The following is an 18,929-nucleotide window of genomic DNA, read 5'->3' on the forward strand; positions in this document are numbered from 1 at the left end:
TGACCGTGGGAGAAGTAGGGGAGCTCTGCGAGTGAGGCCTAGTGGGATTTGTTCATTTCTGGGGAATCTGCTATGGAGGAGATCACAGTAGATCTCTTGCGTCCTCAGGTTCTGCATAGAGCACAGTGCTGCTAGAGTGAGCCCTGGTGTCGTCTGACGTCCTGTGTGGGGATGGGGTCCCTCCCATCCCTGTTCACAATATTAGGATGTTTGAACTGTATGATGTTCACAATATTAGGATGCCTGATGGCACAACATTCTCACTGTCTGATCCTGGACTTCAGCCTCTACAGCTGTGAGCTCCACACACCTCCCCTCTGGGGTACTACATTATGGAACCAACATGGGAAAAAAAACCAGGTGCATAGCGACATACTAGCCATTCATCTGTTCCCACCTGAAACAGAGACTCTCCTTTGTCTCCAGATTTAGACAGAACCACTCAGAATTAATCATTTCTACATCAGCTGAGAGAATTTTGCTTCAGTTTCTGTAAAAATACTACACGAGAGAACAATTGCATTTTTGCAGGAGACATTTTGTAAACACATGGGGTTGATGCAGTTATCCTGGTGAAGAGCTGAAAATTTGTTCATTCCTGATGATGATAAAGTTGAGAGTTGAAGGACAATTTTGCTTCCACAGAAGGAGGAGCATGGCTGAGAACAGGTGCGGGCAGTCCCTGGAGGAAGGAGTCGGGGTCTCTGGACACACAGTCTCTGGGGCAGGCCCTTCAAGATGCAGCAGGGATGCAGCTCCAGGGTTGGATCATTGGTGGGCTCACAGGGACACAGTCCAGAACCACCTGGACTCTAGTGCAGACTTCACTGGGCTTTCCCACCTGCTGGTCTCCCTGAGATGGAGACAAGGCCAGCAGAGTGTGGGGAACAAGACCTCTCCACACCCAGTGTTTTCCATGAGTCTGACCCCTTACACTACCAACGGCCACCTCTGCTTGCAAATGAGAGCAGGTCCGGGATCCCAGGAGACGTGAGTGAGGAAGTGCAAGCAGGATTTCTAGGATCCACAGCCTGAGCCACCCCTGAGCTGCAGGTTAATCCCTGACCTGGGGTTTGGACCACGTGGACCTCAACCTGTGAGTTCAGGGTGAAGAAGTGAAAGGGAGACGAGGGCACAGCTGTAGAGAATGCACACGGGAGCCCCAGGACCAGGACCACGGGGTCATCTCACCCCTCAGGGCCCAGCCGTGCAGGAGGGGAGGGCATGGATGTGAAACACTGCAGCATTCATAGCCCCTGACAGGCTCTGTACTGCCTTTGGGCTCTCAGCAGGGTCCCCGATGACGTCATCAGAGAATACCATGGAGAGCTCTTCCGTGACTCGGGCTGGAAAAACCTCCCCGTGTGCCCAGAGCTCCCTCAGGTCTCAGATGCTGGGGACCCCAGAGATGTCATTCATTCCTTTAAAACGACTCCATTTTCTTCATGTGACGTCTTCCTGTGATACCAAAACTTCTGCTCAGTGATCGGTGTTAGGGACAGAATCATCCATGCAGAACTGGAACATAAGAAATAGTTACAGGACCACAAACCCCAATTTCCTCAGGAGGACCAGGGATTCACCTCCCACTGCATCTGGGAATGGGTCTGAGTCTGCTCAGTGGATTTTATGCGCCCCCTGGTGGAGCCGCGCGCCCCTGCAGGCAGGTTTGTGTCTGGGCTCAGCCTGAGGGTCCTCACTGTGTCTCTTGCACAGTAATAGAGGGACGTGTCCGCGGCTGTCAGACTGCTCATTTGTAGATCCAGCGTGCTCTTGACGTTGTTTCTGGAGACGGTGAATCTGCCATTTACCCTGCTCGCATACCATGTGCTACCACCATTAGGATTAATTTCTCCATTCCACTCCAGCCCCATCCCTGGAGCCTGGCGGACCCAGCACATGTAGTAGCTACTGAGGTCGAACCCAGAGGCTTTGCAGGAGAGTTTCAGGGATCCCCCAGGCTGGACCAGGCCTCCCCGGGACTGCACCAGCTGCTCCTGACACTGGACACCTGCAAACACAGACGTCCTGGTCAGGACACTGTCACTCACACTCTCTGTGTCTCTCACTCACGTCCTCTGCCAGACTCAGTGCCCCGCGTTCCCCATCATTACATTTGAGCACAGCGACCAGGAGAAGCCAGCGCAGCCCAGTCTCCATGGTGAGCGTCTGTGTTGAGTGCGATCACTGAGTGACACCTGGGAGTCCTGGGGCTGGAGCTCCTGTGCCAGAGCTGCAGGGTGAGGGCTGGGCTGATTTTCACGGGCAGAGGGAGGCCCTATTTGCATGTGTTGCTGCTATTTAACCAGTCATGGGGTCAGATGCCTCAGACAGGATAGGGCCCAGGGCAGAAGTGGGTGTCCTGGGAGAATAGTATGATATCTATATTTGGATTCAGATCAAGTGAAATTTTTCATTAACTGTGGAAGGTAATTACCTTCCTTCATTTTAATATGTGTGTACATTTAATATCCAGTGTTAACAATATCATGTCATTCATTTTTCAAATAACCATTAGATCATTATTAACTATTTGAATGACATTGGAACAGTGACAGAGAGAGAAGGTGGGAGAGAAATCGAAATGTATAGATGGACAGAAAGATGACAATGGTAAATTTCTGCCTTTGTGTTGACAGCCCCAAATATCCCAAGTGCCTACAACATCTAGGACTTAGCCTTTCTAAAACCTGGAGCCCAAAACTGTGTCTGTATTTCCCAGGTCCGTGGTAGGGGCTCATTTGCTCTTAGCATCATCTACAGTTTCCCATGATGCATTATCAGAAAAAAAGTGTGGGAAGGCGTGTGGCTGGGCTCAGTCAGTTCTCTCATGGGAACATGGGTGACCCTAGTGGGGACTTAGCCAATTTTGTCCTGATGCCTGCCACCCATATTTAAACAGATGAAGGACTGCAAGTGGATTTTTTAAGGTTAACTATGTTTTGTTCCCTTATTCATTCATTGCCTTAGTTTAAAACTGTTCCTGAACACAGAACACTGTACATGGTAGTGGGGTGTAGTGTGCTATTGGAATCTGTGTGTTGTAGAAATGGGCACAGATCAACTGAATGTCATTCACATTTCCACCTCCTTTCCTTCACACTGAGTTGCGAGGTCTGGAGGCCTCAGTTCTAGTTATTCATGGAACCTATCATGGGTTGTAGTGAACTGAGTCAGCCCACTGTGGTGTCTACATAATTATTCCTCCCTTTGAGTGGTGCCTTGTGTCCTGGTAGCAGTCGTCCTCTTTTCCCCCCTCTTCCCTGTGTCTAGTAACCATGACTCTGAGTTCAGGTCAAGCACTGGGTATGAAGTCACTGTGTCACAATTCACCCGCAGTGCTGGCTTCAGGTTGCAGCTTTGTTCCCAATAGTTCAGTCTACAATAAAGCAAGTGTGCATAGAACAGTGACTGGATTCTTTCACATTTGGATATGGAATATTATTCAGTATTAAGAAAGGGGTTTTTCTGTCATTATGAAATCATTGGTCAGCCTGGAGCATAATATACTAACAGAAATAATCCCGGTACATGTGGACACATAGTATGTGACATTAGTTATATATGCAGTCCACAAGCTTGAACTCACAGAGGGAGGAAGCACAATGGTGATCACTGTCTACCATGACCCAAGTGTTTGTCCCCTTCCAGCCTTGTGGGAAACTGGAGGAAGTTCCAGGCTCCTGGCTTCAGGCTCAGCCATCCCAGCCTTTGCAGCCATTCAGGAAAAAAAAAACAGTGATGGAAGATTCTCTCTTCAGCTCCTTTTGTGTTCCTCTCTCTCTATTACACAGTCTTTCAAATAAACTAAATAGACATTTAAAATAAATGAAAGATTAATTATACATATGGTTAGGAGCCTATTTCCAAATGTTGAATGAACTCAAGCCACTGAATCCCAAGGGAAGAAACCAATTGTTTAAATGCAGTGACTGACAAGGTGGTGAGAGGAGCAGCACTGGAGTTAGCATGTGGGATTCCTGCTCCTGCATCAAGATGCTGAGTGTTGTGTCCTAGTTTGGGTCCAATTTCAGATTCCTGTCAATGTGCACTCTGGGAGGCAGTACGAGAAGTCTGAGTTTATCCCATGTGTGAGACCTGGACTGAGTTCCATGCACCTGGCTATGGTCTGACCCAACTCAGCTTTTATGGGCATCTGGGAAGTTATCTGGATTCAGTAGATCACTGTCTGTCAGTCTCTGTCTCTGTCTTTTTGGACAAATACCCAAATACAAATTTGACAAGATGTAAAAGTATATCTGTAATTTTTTAAATTAAATATATAAAGGCAACCATGTAAAAATGCTTTAAATATGGAATCTTCATTCATGTTTATGTTGGAGAAACAATGAGACATCCCATCCCTCCTGTTAGACTGAGTATTTTCAGACATACCATATCTGACAAATCTTGTGCAGGAAGAGAGAGATGATAACCTGGTACAAGGCTGGAGTCAAGTAAGTTAGTAAAGCCTTCATGGAAAACATCAGAGGCTGGGAAACAGAATTATCACAGGATCCTCAAACACCATTCCTGGGTAGAAGGAATATGAAATCCCAGGGAGGTGTCCACAAGATGCGCAGTCACTATGGGAATGAAATCTGCAGTCCCATGTTCAGTTAAGGCAGAATCATTTGCAAGAGTTCACACACATAGCCGGCGCCGCGGCTCACTAGGCTAATCCTCCGCCTTGCGCCGCCGGCACACCGGGTTCTAGTCCCGGTCGGGGCACCGGATTCTGTCCCGGTTGCCCCCTTCCAAGCCAGCCCTCTGCTGTGGCCAGGGAGTGCAGTGGAGGATGGCCCAAGTACTTGGGCCCTGCATCCCATGGGAGACCAGGATAAGCACCTGGCTCCTGCCATCGGATGAGCGTGGTGCGCCGGCCGCAGTGCGCTGGCTGCGGCGGCCATTGGAGCGTGAACCAACGGCAAAGGAAGACCTTTCTCTCTCTCTCTCTCTCACTGTCCACTCTGCCTGTCAAAAAAAAAAAGAGTTCACACATATAAACCAGTGAAATTTACAGTGAAGTGAAGAAGGAATGGATAAAGGGACAAGTGGACAAAGTTATATTTTAACAGGACATTTATATGGCAGTAAACAGGAGGAAAATCTGATATCTTGGAAACTTGTAAGATCCTGGAGAATAATGTCCAAGGATAATGTGTCAGGATAAGTACACTCTAACTAGCTAGCTAGCTAACTAACTAACTAACTGCTAACCATCCAGGCCAAGAAGATAATAATAGGTGATGCTAGCTACGTGGGATAAAAAGGATGAACTCACAGAGGCAGGAAGCACAATGGTAAAGACCAAAGTCTGAACATGGTAGAAACAGAGATGATGCTGGAGCATGGACAGATGTTTAGTCCGACAGGATCCACATGTTGTGTGGTCTACTGTAAAGCATGGTAACAGCAGTTAAGAGAATACTGTGTCTACCGAATTCCAAAACGGGAGACAACTGACACTCTATCATGAAAATAATGTCCATTTAGTGATGAACATGTCACTAAATCTGAGAACATTATTTCTCACAATATAACTTCATTTTGTCAGCACATATAATGGTACCTCATATCTCTATGTTCAGGTATTATTTACCAAACAGATAGATTCAGATCTCTGAATACTGGTGTTGTGTTAGCCATGTTAACCAACGTTTTTGGAGATGATAAATAAAGGCAGTGTACTCAAGGCTTGGCAGCTGGAACCCAGGAACATGGAACTGCATCAGTGTTCCCACCTTGGTGATGGGGCCTCCTAACAGATCCATCATCTACTGTCTTCCAGGGTGCACTGTCAGTTAAAAGTGTGGGAAAGCATGCAAATGGGCTCCATCTAGCACTCTGTATGCAGCTTGGGTGTTTCCCTATATAATACTGAGGAAAGATTCCAAATGCATTGATGATGCCAGTGAGCATTACATGGAGAGAAGAGCAGGGACTCTGGACAAATGGTCTCTGGGACTGGCTCTTCCTGCAGCTGTGATCCAGCCAAGGACACTGGGCATCATGCTGGAGCCACAGACACAGCTCACCGTGACGTGGACTCCAGCTCCAGAGTGCACAGCCACTGTGTGTCGCACTTTCTGCTCTCCCTGAATCACAGCAGGTGCAGGGGGTCTCACGACACTGGAGCAGAACCAGATCAGCTGGAAGTGCACACCCAGCACTTTCCATTCAGTTATGACCTTGACTGCTGTTGTCCAGTGCATTTCCCTCCTGAGTCCAGGCAGGGAGCCCCTCAGGAGGGTCCCAGGACCTAGAGGATGAGGAAGTCCCTGTGGGCTCCCCAGTTGCCAGCAGAAGCCCAGCCTGAGACACAGCTGAGCAGCAAATACATTCCTGAGTGCTGTGACATTCACACAGGAACAATTAAATGTTTTAGGAATAAAAAGAAAATGGCGATGTGGGCACAATCTGTAGAAATATGCATCACCCACAGATTAAAAAAAATGTAGGTTCAGTTCAGTACACATGCTCATTTTAATGGGAGGAGAGGGATGACTTAGGTAGTTGAGGTTTACCAGAACAGAAACTCTAGCTCTACTGTCCCTGGTTCTAAAGGGAAAACTAAAATTGTCCTAACATCGGCACTGCCCTAGGGCGCTGTCCTGAGTCAGGTTGGAAAAGAATCACCAGGGTCCTCAGATTCCCAGGATCTCTGATCCTGGTGACTGCTGTCCTTGTTTATGAACTGAATTTGTTCATTAACGACTCCTTCCTTTCACATCAAACTTTATCACCGTCACTGAAGTCATCGGCAGGGTCAGAATAACAAGAGTAGAATTAATTCCTCAAAACGGCTACCGGAGAGGAAACCCCAATTCCCTGACATGAAACCAGGGCTTCATCTCTTCCTGCACCTGCTCAAGACCAGAATGTGCTCTCGGTACGTCTTGTGCGCCCCCTGGTGGAGCCGCGCGCCCCTGCACGGAGGTTTGTGTCTGGGTTCAGCCCTAGGGCCCCTCACTCTGTCTCTCGCACAGTAATACATGGCCGTGTCCGCGGCTGTCAGATTGTTCAGTTGTAGGCAACCTGTGCTCTGGTCGATGTCTCTGGAGAGAGTGAATCGGCCATTCACCCAGCTCGCATAGTAAGTGCTACCTCTACTACCAGCATAAATGCATCCAATCCACTCCAGCCCCTTCCCTGGAGCCTGGCGGACCCAGCATATCCAGTAGCTGCTACTGAGGGAGAATCCAGAGGCTTTGCAGCAGAGTTCCAGGGATCCCCCAGGCTTGACCAGGCCTCCTCCGGCTCCTCCTCCGGACTGCTCCAGCTGCTGACACTGGACACCTGCAAACACAGACGTCCTGGTCAGGACACTGTCACGCACACTCTCTGTGTCTCTCACTCACGTTCTCTCCCAGACTCAGTGCCCGCGTTCTCCATCATTACCTTTGAGCACAGCGACCAGGAGAAGCCAGCGCAGCCCAGTCTCCATGGTGAGCGTCTGTGTTGAGTGCGATCACTGAGTGGACACCTGGGAGTCCTGGGGCTGGAGCTCCTGTGCCAGAGCTGCAGGGTGAGGGCTGGGCTGATTTTCATGGGCAGAGGGAGGCCCTATTTGCATGTCTGCTCCTATATAGCCAGCCCTGGAGTAGACGTCTCAGACAGGACAGGGCCCAGGGCAGATGAACATGTCCTGTGGGTGTAGGCTATGATAGGATTTGGTTCATATGAATTTTTATGTTTTATTGCTTTTTTATAACAGTTGAAGGCAATGACCTTGTTTCCTTTTAATATGTGTATACCCTTAATATCCAGTGTAAGCAATATCATGTCCTTCGTTTTTTAAATAACAATTGTTTCATATCATCTATTGACCTCTATATCATCTTTATGAAAGACATTGGAATAGTGATAGAGAGAAGGGGTGAGAGAAACACAAGTGTAGTCATGGACAGCAAAGATGAAAATGGGAGATTTCTGTCTTTGGATTGACAGCCGCAAACTCCCCAAATGCCTACAACATCTAGGAGTTAGCCTTTCTAAAACCTGGATCCCAGAACTGCGTCTGTGTTTCCTTTGTCGGTTGTAGGGGCTCTATCGCTATAGCGTCATCTGTAGTTTACCACGATGTGTTATCAGGAAAAAGTGTGGGAAGCCGTGTGGCTGGGCTCAAGCAGCACTCTGATGGGAACACGAGTGTCCCTAGTGGGGACTTTGCCAATTTTGTCCTAATGCCTGCCGCCCATATTTACATAGATGAAAGACTGCAAGTGGATTCATTTAAGGATACTATGTCTTGTTTCCTTATACATCCATTACCTTATTTTAAAACTGCTCATTAACTCAGAACACTGTGCATGTTAGTGGGGTTTGTGTGCTATTGGAATCTGTGTGTTGCAGAAATGGGCACAGATCAACTCACTGTCATTCACATTTCTACCTCCGTTCCATCACTTTGTGTTGGGAGACCGGGTGTCCTCAGTACTGCTTATTTGTGGAACATGTCATGGATTGTAGTGAACTGAGTCAGCCCTTGCTTTGAGTGGTGCTTTGTGTCCTGGTAGCAGCCGTCTGCTGTTTCCTCTCTTCCCTGTGTCTAGTAATCATGACTCTGAGTTCAGCTCAAGCACTGGGTATGAAGTCACTGTGTCACAATTCACCCACAGTCCTGGGTTCAGGTAATGCAGCTGTGTTCACAATAGTTCAGTCTACAACAAAGCCAAATGTGCATAAAACGGTGAATGCAGTCTGTTACATTTGACATGGAATATTATTCAGTGTTAAGAAGGAGATTGTTTTGTCATTAGGAAATCTTGGGTCAGCCTTGAGCATAATATGCTAACAGAAATAATGCAGGTACACGTGGACACATAGTATTTGACATTAGTTATATATGCAGTCCACAAGCTTGAACTCACAGAGGTAGGGAGTGCAATGGAGATCACTGTCTACCATGACCCAAGTGTTTGTCCCCTTCCAGCTCTGTGGGAAACTCGGGGAAGTTCCAGGCTCCTGGCTTCAGGCTCAGCCATCCCCAGCCTTTGCAGCCATTCAGGAAGGAAACCTGTGGAAGGAAGCTTCCCTCTCCATCTGTTGGTCTCTTCCTGTCTTGCTATAACACTGCCTTTTAAACTAAATAAATAGATATTAAATAAATGGAAAATTAATTTTATATGTCATTAGAAGCCTATATGCATATGTTGAATAAACACAGAAAACTGAATCCCAAGGGAAGACATCAATTGTTTAAATGCAGTTACTGACAAGGTGGTGACAGGAGCAGCACGGGAGGTAGCAATGGGATTGCTGCTCCCGCATCAGGATGCTGAGTGCTGTGTCCTAGTTTTGTTCCAGTTTCAGATTCCTGCCTAAGCCCACTCTGGGAGGCCGCAGGTGAAGTTCCAAGAACTCCCACGTTGGAGACCTGGAATGAATTCTAAGTACCTGGCTGTCACCTGTTCCAGCTGAAGCGTTTGTAGCCACCTGGGAAGTGACCAGGAGTTAGATGATCACTGTCAGTCTCAGTCTTTGTGGTTTTAGATAAAAACGTACATACAAATTTTAAAACAAAATCTATGAATTTTTAAATGTATATTACATCTATAAAATTTAAGAAATGATATAAAAGCAAACATGTAAAATGCCATAAATCTCAGATCATCATGTATGTACATTTTAGAAGCACAATGAGATGTCCCATCCTTCATGTTAGAATGAGTATTACCAGACTAGCCAGAGCTGACAATTCTTGTGAAGGAAGAGAGATGACCACTCTGGTTGTACAAGGCTGGAGTCGGGTAAATTAGTAAATCCACTATGGAAAGTCATCAAAAACTGAGACATACAGTTATCACAGGATCTTCAAACAGCATTTTGGGTAGCAGGAATGTGAAATCCCAGGGAGATGTGCATGGGATTCACAGTCTCTATAGAAAATACAACTGCAGTTCCATGTGCAATTAAAGCAGCATCGTTCGCGAGTGTTCACACATATAATCCAGTGAAATTTTCATGGAAGAAGGAATCAATAATGGAAGAAAAGGGCATGGAACAGAGGAGATGTTGGAGCAAGTTCAGAGTTTCAGTCCCACAGGATCCACATGTTGAGGGATCTACTGCACAGCATGGTGACAGCAGTTAAGCAAATATTGTGTCTACAGAATTCCAAAACAGAAGACTACTGACAATCTACCATGGGAACATGTGGATTTTGTGATGAGCATGTCAATAGGAGTGACTTCATAATTCCACTCAATTTGAAACATTCGTTTTACAACAATATCATTGTACCTCATATGTCTATATTCAATTATTATTTATCAAACATTTATGATAATGAAATGGCAAAAATGGTACATCATGAAGATTCAATACTCTGAATACTGGTGTTGTGTTTGCCAATGTTTTATGGAGATGATAAACAAAGGCAGTGCACTCAAGGCTTGACAGCTGGAACCCAGGAACATGGAACTGCTTCAGTGTTCCCACCTTGGTGATGGGGCCTCCTAACAGATCCATCATCTGCTGTCTTCCAGGGTGCACTGTCAGTTACAAGTGTGGTTAAGAATGTAAATGTGGGCCAGTGCCGTGGCTCACTAGGCTAATCTGGGTTCTAGTCCCGGTTACGGCGCTGGATTCTGTCCTGGTTGCTCCTCTTGCACTCCAGCTCTCTGATGTGGCCTGAGAAGACAGTGGAGGATGGCCCAACTGCTTGGACCCTGCACCTGCATGGGAGACCAGGAGGAAGCACTTGGTTTCTGGCTTTGGATCGGTGCACCATGCAGACCATAGTGGCCATTTTGGTGGAACCAATGGAACAAAGACTTTTATCTTTGTCTCTCTCTCTCTCTCCCACTGTCTAAATCTGATTGTCAAAAAAAAAAAAAAAGAAAGAATGTAAATATATTCAGTCCAGCACTCTGATATGCAGCCTGGGTGTCTCCCTCTCTAAAACTGATGAAGGATTCCAAATCGATTCATGATTCCAGCCAGCATAGACATGGAGTGACGAGTAGGGACTCTGGATACATGGTCTCCGAGACTGGCTCTTCCTGCAGCTGTGATCCAGCCTCAGGGCACTGGTCATCATGCTGGAGCCACAGACACAGCTCCCCGTGATGTTGACTCCAGCTCCAGAGTGCACAGCCACTGTGTGTCCCACTTTCTGCTCTCCCTGAACCACAGCAGGTGCAGGGGTTCTCACGACACTGGAGCAGAACCAGATCAGCTGGAAGTGCACACCCAACACTTTCCATTCAGTGATGTCCTTGACTGCTGATGTCCAGTGCATTTCCCACCTGAGTTCATGCAGGGAGCCCACAGGAGGGTCCCAGGACCTAGAGGATGAGGAAGTCCCTGTAGGCTTCCCAGGTGCCTGCAGAAGCTCAGCCTGAGACACAGCTGAGCTGCAGTACATTCCTGAGTGCTGTGATGTTCACACAAGGATCACAGACTGTGTTAGGATTAAATGGTAAATGGAGATTGTGAATAAAGTCTGTGGAAAGTAGGTGTTTATCACCCACAGTGTAAAATGAAAGGTTGGTTCAGTTCAGCACACTCGCTCGTTTTGACAGGTGAGAGATATTAAATAGCTGATTTTTAAACCCAAACCCTCGCTCAGCTATCGCTGGATAGAAAGGGAAATGTAAAATTTCCCTAAAGTTGGCAGTGCCCTGAGAGAGTTGTCCTGTCAGACTGGACAACACTCACGATGTCCCCAGATTGTCCCACATCTCTGATCCTGGTGATCCTGGAGACCGCTGAGCCTGGATTCGTTCATATAGGACTTGTCACATCAAACTTCTCCACGTCAGAGAATCAGTAGCAGGGTCAGAATCGTAAAAGTGGAATTCTTCCCTCAAAACTCTTACAGGAGAGGAAACCCCAATTCCCTGACAGGAAACCAGGGATTCATCCCACTCTGCACCTGTGCATGACCAGAATCTGCGCTCAGTGAGTCTTGCGCGCCTCCTGGTGGAGACGGGAGCCCCTGCAGGGAGGTTTGTGTCTGGGCTCAGCTGTCTTGCACAGTAATACAGGGTCGTGTCCGCGGCTGTCAGACTGTTTATTAGAAGAGACACCGTGTTCTGGGTGTTCTCTCTGGAGATGGAGAATCGGCCATTCACCCAGCTCGCATAGTATGTGCTACCATCACAAGTATAAATGCATCCGATCCACTCCAGCCCCTTCCCTGGAGCCTGGAGGACCCAGCACATCCAGTAGCTGCTACTGATGATGAATCCAGAGGCTTTGCAGGAGAGTTTCAGAGATTCCCCAGGCGTGACCAGGCCTCCTCCGGACTCCACCAGCTGCTCCTGACACTGGACACCTGCAAACACAGACGTCCTGGTCAGGACACTGTCACTCACACTCTCTGTGTCTCTCACTCATTCCTCTCCCAGACTCAGTGCCCCGCTTTCCCCATCATTATCTTTGAGCACAGCGACCAGGAGAAGCCAGCGCAGCCCAGTCTCCATGGTGAGCGTCTGTGTTGAGTGCGATCACTGAGTGACACCTGGGAGTCCTGGGGCTGGAGCTCCTGTGCCAGAGCTGCAGGGTGAGGGCTGGGCTGGTTTCATGGGCAGAGGGAGGCCCTATTTGCATGTGCTGCCCCTATATAGCAGGCATGGGGTCAGATGCCTCAGACAGGACAGGGCTCAGTGCAGATGTGGTGTCCTGGGGTTGTAGGGTGATGGCTATGATAGGATTCAGATCATATGAATTTTTTTTTCTCATTGTTCTTTTACCAGTTGTAGACAACGACTTCGTTTCATTACAATATGTGTGTGCCCTTAATGTCCATTGTTAGCAATACCATGTCCTTCATTTTAAAATAACCTTGGCTTCATTATTAACTATGCTAATGACATTGGAACAGTGACAGAGAGAGAATTGGTGAGAGAAACAGAAATGTAGAGATGGACAGTGAGTTGACAATGGGAAATTTTTCCCTTTGGATTGACAGCTCAACAATACCAAATGCCTACAACATCTAGGAGTTGGTCTTCCTAAATCCTAGAACAAAAGTCTGTGTTTCCTACGTCAGTGGTAGGAGCTCATTCACTTGTAGCATCAGGTACAGTTTCCCATGATGCTTTATCTTCAAAGTGTGGGAAGCCTTGTGGATGAGCTGAAGCAGCACTCATATGGGAACAGGGGTGCCTGTGGTTTGGACTTAGTCAATTGTGTCCTAATTCCTGCTGCCCACTTTTACAGATGAAAGAGTACAAGTGGATTCACTTAAGGTTAATTATTTTGTTTTTTTTTTTTTTTTTGAAAAATTGTGGTTTCATACCATGTGATTTTTCTCATTTTTATAAAAATTTATTTAATTTCTTTAAAATCAGAGATACACAAGAAAGAAGGAGAGGGAGAGGGAAAGGGAGAGGGAGAGAGAGAGAGAGAGAGAGAAGTCCTCCATCCACGGCCTCCCTCTCCAATTGGTAACAATGGTCGGAGCTGCACTGATCTGAATCTAGGAGCCAGTTGCCTGCACTTGGTCTCCCATGGATTACGGGAACTGAAGATGGAAGCCATCTTCTACTTCCTACCCAGGCCACAGCAGGGAGCTGGATTGGAAGTGGAACAGCCAGGACTCCAACTGGCGTCCATATGGGATGCCAGCACTGAAGGCTTTACCCACTACACCACAGCACTGGCCCTGATGATCTTAATTATATGTGGAATCCGCAATCGTGAGCTCACAGAAGCAGGAAGTACAATGCAGATACTGAGTCTGGGAGAAGAGAAGAAAAGGGACCACATTCCTGCAAGCACAGAGAGTTTTCTGTGACCAGAGAGGCATGTCGAGAGATCTACTGCACAGCACGGGGACAACAGTTATGAAGCTTTATTGTGTTCTTTCCAGTTCCTGCAGGAGTAGGCATTTGTCATTCGATCACAAAAGAATGGTAGTGTTGCTAGGGAAGGACTTGTGAGTTCATCTGACTCTAGAATTCCTGATGAAATAAATCCACATCAACACCTTTCCTTATACCTCACATAGAGATTCAGGTACTATTTGTCAATTTAACATTTATGAAACCTATTTTGAAGGGACAATTCTCTGTTGACTTGTCTTGCATCTGCCTGTGGTTTTATTCTAAGAAGAAAATTACGTGGTGTTGCAATCATCCCTGGTACTAATGCAGTCACAAGGGCTGTGAGTTCATTGACACGTGAGAGGTTATCTGTCATGTCCGGCTGGCACAACTGCCCCACGACTGCCCTCTCGAATTCCTCCCCTCCCATGTGTGAAGCTGAGTCATTTTAGAAGAGCCCCTGTCTTCACTCAGATCACGTCCATGGAAACCTCTCTCTGTGCTGTTTAGTTACCCCCCAATCTCCCTGTGTCCAACTGGTTTCACAAGCTGTTTCTTCATGGACTCACCAAGGCCCACCTGCCAACTCCTTGAAAACACAGTCATCAGAGACCCCCAGTCGTGCTTGCCCAGACAGAACCTCCCTCTTCTCACCATGGTGCAGTCCTGCCATTTGTCACCCTGGGGACACAGCGTCTTATACAACTGACAGCCCCTCAGCACCTGGTGGGAGACTCTGTCATGGTGTTTACACAAATGGAATATGTTTCTATCAGTTATAATTTGAGTAAATTCTCTTGAGTAATTTCTTGTGACTGTAGATAAGTGATGAATTATACGTCTCACATTTCCTAGTACTGTAGATATGAGGTGTTCTCACGTAACAATGGAATTCACTGTGTCAGATGGTGGATTGTGTCAATGAATTCTCTAGGTGAATGCATGAAAACTGTCCCCAGCTAAATAGAAACAATTTCTGTTTGTCAATCTTCTCTCAAAAAAGGCAGAGATATGTCAACTGTTTTAATTTAGTAGGAATTTTTGTGTCTCTGGAGTTAGATGGGAGTCACTCAGAACACACATTGCTGCATGAGGTGAGTGACTGGCTGCAGTTTCTGTAAGAACTGTTCATGGAAGATCAATTGCAGTTTAGCAGAAAATATCCTGTAAAACACAGGGGATCACTGCATGGGCATTTCTGGCTGCAGGAACTTCGTTTCCCCTTGAGGAGTATGAACTTGACAGAAGAGGAGTTATTTTCTCTTGGTAAGGATGAAGTACTGATGAGGACATGCAGGGGAGCCAGGGAGGGTGGAGCGGGGACTCTGGACCAGGGCTGGCTCATCACGCAACACTGATTCAGCTCACCAGGTGGTCAGTGTGTGGCAGCCCCTGGCACCCAGATCCCAGGGATGGGGACTCTGGCCCCAGAGTCACGGCCCTGGACTGTCCCCCGCTGCTCACCCTGAAACACCGCAGTGCAGCGGATTCCACCACACTGGAGCAGAAAAAGAACCTGTAAGTCCACACCACACACTTTCCAAACAGATTATTCCCTGAATGCAAATGTCCACCTGTGCTTCCCATGGGTTCATGCAATGAGGTCATCTGAAATGTTTCAGGAAACTGAATGCAGAATTTCATGGTGCTTGGGAAACTTGAGTGCACCTAAAATAATTCATCATGCTGTCATCTCACACCAGTATCCCAAAGAGAGTGAACAGGATGAAACTCTTAAAGGCAAGACCCGAGACTGCAAAGTTCTAGAGGAAAACACAGGACCAAAGCAAGTTCCCATTGGTTTGGGCAATGATAGTTTGACAATCTCCAAAGTACAGGCAACCAAGATACACAGACAATGAATAATGGATCCAACTACAGATTCTGAGTAACAAAGAGAAAGATTGAAGAACCAGGAGTCGCCCGCAGATGGGGAGAAAGTATTTTCAGATGACACCCATGGGTGCCAATGTTGTGGCCCTGCAGGTTAAGCTGCCATCCCTATGCATGCATCACACAGGAGCATGGGTTCAGATTCTGCTTGCTCCACTTCAAATAGAGCTGCCTGCTGGGATCCAGACCTGGGAACTCTGTCAATGATGACTCAAGTGTTTTTCTCCTTCCAGCCCTGTGGGAAACTGGAGGAAGTTCCAGGCTCTTGGCATTAGGCTTGCCCAACCTCACCTTTGCTGCAATATGGGAACTGAACCAGTGGATGGAAGCCTCTCTCTCCATCTGTTGGTCTCTTCCTCTCTTGCTAAAACACTGCCTTTCAAATAAAATAAATACTTAAAATAAATGAAAGATTAATTATACATATGGTTAGGAGCCTATTTCCAAATGTTGAATGAACTCAAGCCACTGAATCCCAAGGGAAGAAATCAATTGTGTACATGCAGTGACTGATAAGGTGGTGACAGGAGCAGCACTGGAGTGAGCCTGTGGGATTGCTGCCTCCCATGTCAGGATGCTTAGTGCTGTGTCCTGGTTTGGTTCCAGTTTCAGATGCCTGCCTAAGCCCCTCTGGGAGGCTGTAGGTGAAGTTCCAAGCACTGCCATGTGGAGACCTGGACAGAATTCCAAGCACCTGGCTGTCAACTGACCCAGCTGAAGCTTTTGTAACCGTCTGGGAAGTGATCCAGGAGTTAGAATATCACTCTCAGTCTCAGTCTCTTTGTGGTTTTGGACAAATACATGCAGACAAGTTATTAATAAAATGATAAATTTTGAAATTTATATCATATCTATAAAATTTAAAAAGAACTATATAGGCAAACATATCAAATGCACAGGTGCCTGGGAGACGTGGAATGGCATCATCTCTGGGGAGTGCATCCAGTGACGACTCCACGCCTTGAGTGGATTCAATGTAAGGGCCTCATGGAGGAATCTGAGGTCTCCAGTGCTCTGAACAGGACCATACAGAATGCTGGGAGCAGCCTGCTGGGGGTGGATATGATTTGTCCTCACACCATCAGTGCTGAGCATGGCCCCAACATAACAGCACTGACAAGAGGTACACGGTCTGGATGTTTACATAAAAAGCATGGAATAACCAGACTCTGATGTCAAATGCAAAGTCCTTGTAAAACTACTGAAGGAAACATTGGGCAAAATCTCCCTGATGTTGGTCTGGCCATGATTTCCCTTTCAGATCTTCAAAATTCAAGAGACCAAACAATATTCTCAAATGATGCTGCATAAACTACAGAGCTTCTGCATTACAAACAGACTGACTGAGAAGTGAGCAGCCTACACACAGATTGGAAGTGACTATTCTCATATCAAATGTATGATCAATAGCCTGTATCCAAAAGGAATAAGAAGGAACTATCTGTATGAGCTGTGTTTAGAACTGTTCTCAGTCTTCTGCAGTCTCAAAATAACTGTGATACACAATTGGCTTGTTCATCCTGATCGACAGGTTCTGCGTCATCAGGCCTACAATGGGTATAGAAGCAAACTTCTCTGATTGTGTGTGGCTCAGTGTTGCTATGGATTCATTCTGGTGGGGGCAAGAGGCGCGGGGTCACCACACAGACCCCGGGAGTTGGGTGAAAGCAGGTCAGAGGCGAGCAGCCCGCAGACTCATTTGTTTCAGTAGGTACAGCCGCTTATATAGCCGAGGCAGCCAATCTGGTCAAGGGGCAGTTTATGCCTAACCAATCACAGCCTGTTGCCAGGCAGTATCTGAAGCCATCCAATCACAGCCTGTTGCCAGGCAGGCTCCAATGCCAGGTGGCATTGAAGCCATGCCTGAGTAACTGATGCTTGCTTGCCAGCAGCCATCTAGGCATGGCCTTCTCATTCCACCACAGCTCAGTATGTCCCAAAGGCATTGTGTTTTAGGTGTGCTCCCAGGGAGACCATGGGAGAAAAGATGGGAGCTCTGGGAGTGAGGCCTAGTGGGATTTGTTCATTCCTGGGGAATCTGCTATGGAGGAGATCACAGTAGATCCTGGGTCCCCAGCTTCAGCACAGAGCACAGTGCTGCTAGAGTCAGCCCTGGTCTCGTCTGAAGTCCTGTGTGGGGATGGGGTCTCTCCCATCCGTGTTCACAATATTAGGCTGAGGACTGCCATGATATTCACAATATCATCATGCCTGATGGCACAACATTCTGCAGTCACTATGGCAAACACCTCTGTAGTCCCATGTTCAATTAAAGCAGCATCATTCTCAAGAGTTCACACATATAATCCAGGAAAATTTCCATTTAAGAAGGAATGGATAATGGGACAAATGGACAGAATTATATTTTAACAGGAAGTTTATATGGCTATCCTATAGAGGAAGAAATTCTGATATCTTGGATAACATGGATGATCCTGGAGAATAATATCCAAGGATAATGTCAGGATAAGTATACTCTGCTAAAATACCAAGGCCAAGAAGGCAAATAATATGTGATGCTAGTTACGTGGGATAAAAGGATGAACTCACAAGGCAAAAGTTCGATGGTGAAGACCAACGTCTGTGCTTGGGAGGAACAGAGGAGACACGGGAGCAAGGTCAGAGTTTCAGTCGTACAGGATCCACATGTTGAGGGATCTACTGTGCAGCATGGTGACAGCAGTAAAGAGAATATAGTGTCTGCAGAATTCCAAGACATTGGACAAATGACATTCTACCATGAAAAACGTGGGTTTTGTGATAAACATGTCAGTAAGTCTGACTTCATTATTCCACTCAGTATACATTCATTTATTCAACACATATCATTGTAACTCATATGTCTATATTAAATATTATTTATCAAACATTTATGAATATGAAATGGCAATGACGGCCAATCATGAAGATGCAGATCTCTGGCTATGATAGGATTCAGATCAAGGCAAATTTTACTTTATTATTTTTAATCATTTGAAAGCAATACCTCATTTCATTTGAATATGTTTGTACTCTTTATATCCCATGTTAGCAGTATCATGTCCTTCGTTTTTAAAATAACCATTGGTTCATTATTAACTATTCTAATGACATTGAAACAGTGACAGAGAGAGAAGGAGTGAGAGAAACATAAATGTTGAGACATCTAGGAGTTAGACTTTCTAAAACCTGGAGCAGAAAACTGTGTGTCCCACATCAGTGGTAGGGCCTCATTCACTTGTAGTGTCATCTACAGTTTCCCATAATGTATTATCAGGAAAA

Source organism: Oryctolagus cuniculus, chromosome 20 (genome assembly GCF_051225735.1).
Source record: "Oryctolagus cuniculus isolate XC-2025 breed Fujian yellow rabbit chromosome 20, ASM5122573v1, whole genome shotgun sequence".
Classification (NCBI taxonomy): Eukaryota; Metazoa; Chordata; class Mammalia; order Lagomorpha; family Leporidae; genus Oryctolagus; species Oryctolagus cuniculus.